This window comes from Panthera onca, chromosome A3, assembly GCF_046562875.1.
Source record: "Panthera onca isolate mPanOnc1 chromosome A3, mPanOnc1 haplotype 2, whole genome shotgun sequence".
NCBI lineage: Eukaryota > Metazoa > Chordata > Mammalia > Carnivora > Felidae > Panthera > Panthera onca.
Window position 1 is genome coordinate 8,028,752 of NC_138341.1, and position 6,046 is coordinate 8,034,797.

A 6,046-nucleotide genomic window follows, 5' to 3' on the forward strand; every position below is an offset into this window, starting at 1 on the left:
CTTTAGTTAGAAGTTCCCACGTCCAGGGCATCTGACTCCAAAACTTTTTTTCATTGATAGGACCTTGTTCTCTGTAGAAGCCCTTGGGGCTTATTAAGCTTCAGAGCTCCTCAGAGGGTTTCCTTCCTCACCCTGGGAGGGGCCTTTGCAATATGATCAGTGATCACGTGTTTTGTAAAATTTGCAAAAGTAAAATATTTTAAGCGTAGCAGGCTAAGACATGGCATCTTTCCACTCAGGTTTCCCCTCCTGTGTTTGGATTGACCTTGAGCATTTTGTTTTCGTATTCGTACTGGTTTATTTCTCTGTAGTGCTGAATGCGTGAGACAGCTCTACTTCTGGCGGAAGGATTTGGGAGTCACTACGGTGGAAGCCAGGAGTGGTGATGGCCTGTAGGGAGCGCTTCCTGGAGGAAGTGGCCCTAGAGCTGAGTCTGAAACGTTTGCTGGGCAAACAGGAGAGTCATCCACGCACAGGAAGCAAAGGGAGTGAAGAAGCTCCCTCAGGGTGAACTGACACCAAGCAGAGGAAGCTGGCAGCAAATGCCAGATGATGGGGTGGTGCTGGGGGGCTGTGTGGAGAAATCGTGAGACATCCAGAGCATTTGTGGGCTGCGCCCTGTGGATCCCCGATTTTTGATTCTCTGAGAGATCTCTTTGGGTTTACTGATGGCGTTGTAAAATCTAGGGTTTGGCGTGTCAGGATAATCACTGGTGGCCTCTAAAGCAAACAGCCCTAAAATCTGGGTGGCTTACCCCATAATGCTTTATTTCTTGCTCTCGCTGGAAAGGAGCTTTCCATGGGTGACTCAGGAATTCTGGCTTCTCCCATCGTACAATGCCACCATCTTCTAAAACAGGCACTCTCAGCATGGGAGATGTTACCCCCAAGAGGGCAAAATTGGTTCTTGGGGGATAGCAGTGAAAAAACCTTAGCTATTACAAGGGCCACAATACATAAACGGATATACAGTGTATCTGTGTTTTCCAAATTTCACGGGAGAGAGGAATTTAGGAAAAGATGTATCTAAAAAGTCTCCTTAGGGGCATGATAAGGAAAAAACAAAAAAAGAAAGAAAAAAAAAAAAAAAGGCTGAGAAACGCTGTTCTAGAACAGGACTGTTCAATGGAAATATAATGTCGGCCACGACATATGAAAATGGAAGATTTCTAGTAGCCACGTTAAAAAGGTAAAATGAACACCCTAAACTAATATAACATTGCATGTTAACTGAACTGGAATTAAAATTAAAAATTTTTAAAAAGTAAAAACAAAACTAACAAAAGTAAAACCAAAGAGATTAAATCTAATAATATAGTTTAACCCAAAATATTCCAAATGTTACCATTTCAACATGTAATTATATAAAAATGGTTAATGAGCTGTTTTACCTTCCCCCACCCCCATGTCAATTCTTTGAAACCCAGAGTCTATTCTATACTTAGGGCACATCTTAAGTTAAACTGGCCACATTTCACGTGGTCAATAGCCACACAGAGCTAGTAGCTACCTGTTGGACGGCACAGTTCTAGAACCTCCTTAGAGCCCTTGATTGGTTCTTCTGCCTGAGTGACTGAGGAGCAAGGTGGGACTAAGGGAGACGGCACAGGTAGTTCTGGCCAGGCCTGGTAGTGTCCTTCCACTCATACTCCATTGGCTAGAGCCAGCCAGTGGCCCCAACTTAACTGCAAGGGAGGCTGGGAAATAGTGTTCTGTCTCCAAGAAGAGAAACTGCATTGGTGAGGATCAAGACAATCTCTGCTGCAGTACGTGCTCTGGCCTCCAAATATCCAGGTTTACTTCTTCTCCACGTGTGGAACACATTTAGCCTCTCCCCAAAGGAGTCAACCCGATGTGTATCACTATAGCCAGCTCGAGGCCCTGGATGTCTGGGTGAAGTGTTGACTCCCCCCCACCAGGTCAGGGTGTGAGTCCGCATGGTGTAGAGCTCATGAACTGAAAAGAAGAGCTATTCTCCCACCCCCAAACTCAGAATATATGATGTGGGGACAGAGCAGGAGAATCGTAATCAATATTACCTTTCAGAAAGGAGAAAAGTAAGAGATACACTGCAGTGCATGGTTCAGGGTAATTCTGAAATCCCTTATGGGTGGACACCGTAAGGCTCCCACATGGAGGAAAGACAGCCCCTCAATTAGGTTCTGATTCTGTTCTCTGGGAGGAACTCTGTGGTCTGCTCCACTCTTTGGGAGGCTTCCCCTGGTGATTAGTCTCCTACCCATCTCTCCTTGGGACGGGGGGGTTCCTCTAGCCAAAACCTGTCTCTTGCCTAGGAAAGATTGGGAGTCAAGGGTTTTGTTTCGTTTTGTTTTGCTTTGTTTTGTTTTGTTTTGTTTTGTTTTGAAGTAGGCTTCACTCCTGCCCAGTGTGGAGCCCTATGCAGGGCTTGAACTCACAACCCTGAGATCAAGACCGGGGCTGAGATCAAAAGTAGGACACTTAACCAACTGAGCCACCGAGGCGCCCCTCCAAGGGCATTTTGGGTTTTGTGTTTTGCCTTTTGTTTTGCTTTAAGTGAACCTTTTATTAAAATACCACATTGTTGAGGCACCTGGGTGGGTTCAGTAGGTTAAGCGTCTGGCTCTTGATTTCGGCTCAAGTCGTGACCCCAGGGTGGTGGGATCCTGCCCCACATGGGGAGGGGGGGGGGGTCTGTGCTCATAGCCTGGAGACTGCTTGGGATTCTCTCTCTCCCTCTCTCTTTGCCCCTCCCTCTCTCTCTCTAAAAATACATAAATGAACTTTAAAAATAAAATAAAGTATGACATTGTTATTGACTGAATTGTGTCTCCCCTAAATCCATAATGTTGAAGCCTTAATCTCCAAATGACTATATTTGGAGATAGAGCCTTTAAAGAAGTAATTCAGGTGAAGTGAGGTCAAAGGGTGGGGCCCTAAGCCAATAGGACTAATGACCTTATAAGAAGAGGAAGAGACACCAGAGTGAGCACACACAGAAGATAAGCTTCGTGAGGACAGCTAGAAGTGGTCGTCTGCAAGCCAAGGAGAGAGGTCTCCCCAGAAACTAACCCTCCTGCACCTTGATCTTGGACTTCCAGCCTCCAGGGCTGTGAAACAGTGCATTTCTGTTTAAGCCCTCCAATCTGTGGTACTTAGTCATGGCAGCCTGAGCAGGTTAATACAAACATCCCCCTTAAAATAGAGCACGAGGGGCGCCTGGGTGGCGCAGTCGGTTAAGCGTCCGACTTCAGCCAGGTCACGATCTCGCGGTCCGTGAGTTCGAGCCCCGCGTCAGGCTCTGGGCTGATGGCTCGGAGCCTGGAGCCTGTTTCCGATTCTGTGTCTCCCTCTCTCTCTGCCCCTCCCCCGTTCATGCTCTGTCTCTCTCTGTCCCAAAAATAAATAAAAAACGTTGAAAAAAAAAAAAAAAAAACAAAAAAAAACAAAATGCATCCTCTTTAAAAAATAAAAAAATAAAAATAAAATAAAATAAAATAGAGCACGATTCTTTAAGGGCAACAGTGCCTTGATGTTTCCATAAAGTGAATATCACATATGACCTTGCATCCCCTTTCAGAGGCCAGACACACACCTTCCTGTTAATGCTGCAGGTCATTTTCAAAGTATTGCCAAGGGTATCATGGGCTATTCGAGTTTAAAACTCAGCTCCAACATGGGGCGCCTGGGTGGCTCAACCAGTTAAGCGTCTGACTTTGGCTCAGGTCATGATCTTGCAGTTCGTGGGTTTGAGCCCCACATCGGGCTCTGCACTGACAGCTTGGACCCTGTCTCAGATTCTGTGTCTCCCTCTCTCTCTCTCTCTCTCAAAAATAAATAAACATTTAAATAAATAAATAAATAAATAAATAAATAAATAAATAATAAGTGTTTAAAAAAAAAAACTCAGCTCCAACAAATACCTCATAACCACCAACTATTTAGCAGACCCGACGTCACTTGATCAGTGCCACTTAGTACAAAAGAATTATGTGATGACGAAAAGAGTCAGCGGTCTACGGAATCAGGTTTGCGGATGCTTCCCTCAATGGCTATGCGTTTGAAGCATCCTGGATGCTGTGGGGAGAACAGAAGAAACATGGAAAACACTGTTTTAGCCATCACAAGGTGGGTTGATCAGTATGTTTTGCTATCATCTAGGATATTCTGTCTCTTCTTAAACAAAGGCTTAAACGCGTTCGCTGTTCGCTCATTCATTCGCTCATTCCATCCTCCACTCATTCATTTGAGAAGTATGTACTGAATATCCGTTTATTTCAGGTACGGTGCTAGGTCGGGGGGGTGGGTGGTGGTGGTTATTATGATGATTAGTAGATGTTCCCGGCTGATAGAAGCCCACGGTCCACGAGAGGATGCAGGTCAATAAGGAGCTACAACGGAAGTATATACAGAAAGTTCTATGAGACCACAACAGAGGCAAGCAGTTTGCTCTGGTTGAGGGAGTCTGATGTCGAAGAGGCTTTTCTGGGGTGACAGCGAGGCAGGAGGGGTGCTCCCGGCAAGGGCAGCCCATGAACAAAGGCCCAGAAGCAGAACAGTGTGCAGGGTGCAGTGAATCTCGGACAGCCCTCCCGGCAGGCCCATTGAGACCAGTCTCAACAGCTACGCTAAGCTGCAGAGACGACAAACACTGTGGGTCGCCCATTTAGCGACACTGGGTTTTAAGATCAAGAGATCAAAACATTTTACGTGACTAAACTTTTTGAATTCTAGAACTTTGGGTGCAAATTCAATACTGCTTTTTTTGGTGCTGAGTAAACTCAGTGTTCCAGAGTTAGGCGACCAAGATTTGAGACAATTCCAGAAAGTCTCATTAGCCTGGGCCGGAAGCTGAGCCAATCAAGCCCCAGCGCTGGGCCCCAGTTCCTGGAAGAGACAAGGGACAATAATATTTTCTCAAGTGCAGCAGGCTTCTCTTCCTGTTCTGCCTTCTCTGTCTTGCTCACTAACCAGAAAAGAATAAACCAGAGGATTTAGGGAAGAGGAAAGGACAGTCCAGAAACCTTGATTTTTTTTTGTAGAACAATGAACAGAATCAGTAACTCACATTTTCACCAAACTTCATATACTTAATAATGATAATAAATAACATATGATAACTTTGCATGTGCTTCCCAAGATTTTTTTTTAAGTTTTTTAATTTATTTTGAGAGAGAGAGACAGAGAGAGCACACAAGCAAGAGGGGGCAGAGAGAAAGAGAGAGAGGGAGAATCCCAAGCAGACAGCACAGAGCCTGACGTGAGGCTTGAACCTACAACCCCTGAGATCATGATCTGAGCTGAAATCAAGAGTTGGGGAGGCTTAACCGACTGAGCCACCCAGACTCCCCTTCCCCCAGGTTTTTTTAAAGCAGGGTGTAACATGGGGAGGTCAATGAATAAACCAGAAATTTCTTTTTTCTTGTATTTCCCTATGGTTTCTGCCAGCTGCGTTACTGTGGTTGCTGCTTACCTGACCTTGTCCCTCACCCTGACTTCCTAAAGCACCCTTTCCATTCAGAAAGGAGAGTAGACAAAGGCAGATGGGGCTAGATTAGAAGCATCTCTGGTGGGGCGGGGGGGGGGGGGCGTTCTCATGGTCATGATATTTGCTTAAAAGTGAATGAAATTCGGGGAGCCTGGGTGGCTCAGTCACTTAACCATCCAACTTCAGCTCGGGTCATGATGGGGCGGTTCGTGAGTTCAAGCCCCACGTCGGGCTCTGTGCTGACGGCTCAGAGCCTGGAGCCTGCTTCAGATTCCGTGTCTCCCTCTCTCTCTGTTCTTTCCCTGCTCATGCTCTGTCTCTCTCTCTCTCTCTCTGAAAAATAAAGATTATTAAAAAATAATGAAGAAAAAAAGGTGAATGAAATGAAAACCCTGAGGGAGGAACTGGATTATCACCTGACCTCGCCCCCCTTGCCACCAGCGGAGGATTTTACCAGTCAGAGGAAAAGGAGGAAGGTGTTCCAGGCAGAGAGCCTGGCATCAGCAAAGGCATGGAGGCATGAGAGCACATGGCTTTATCTCTCGGCTGCTGGATTTTTTCTTAAAACCGGGCACAGGT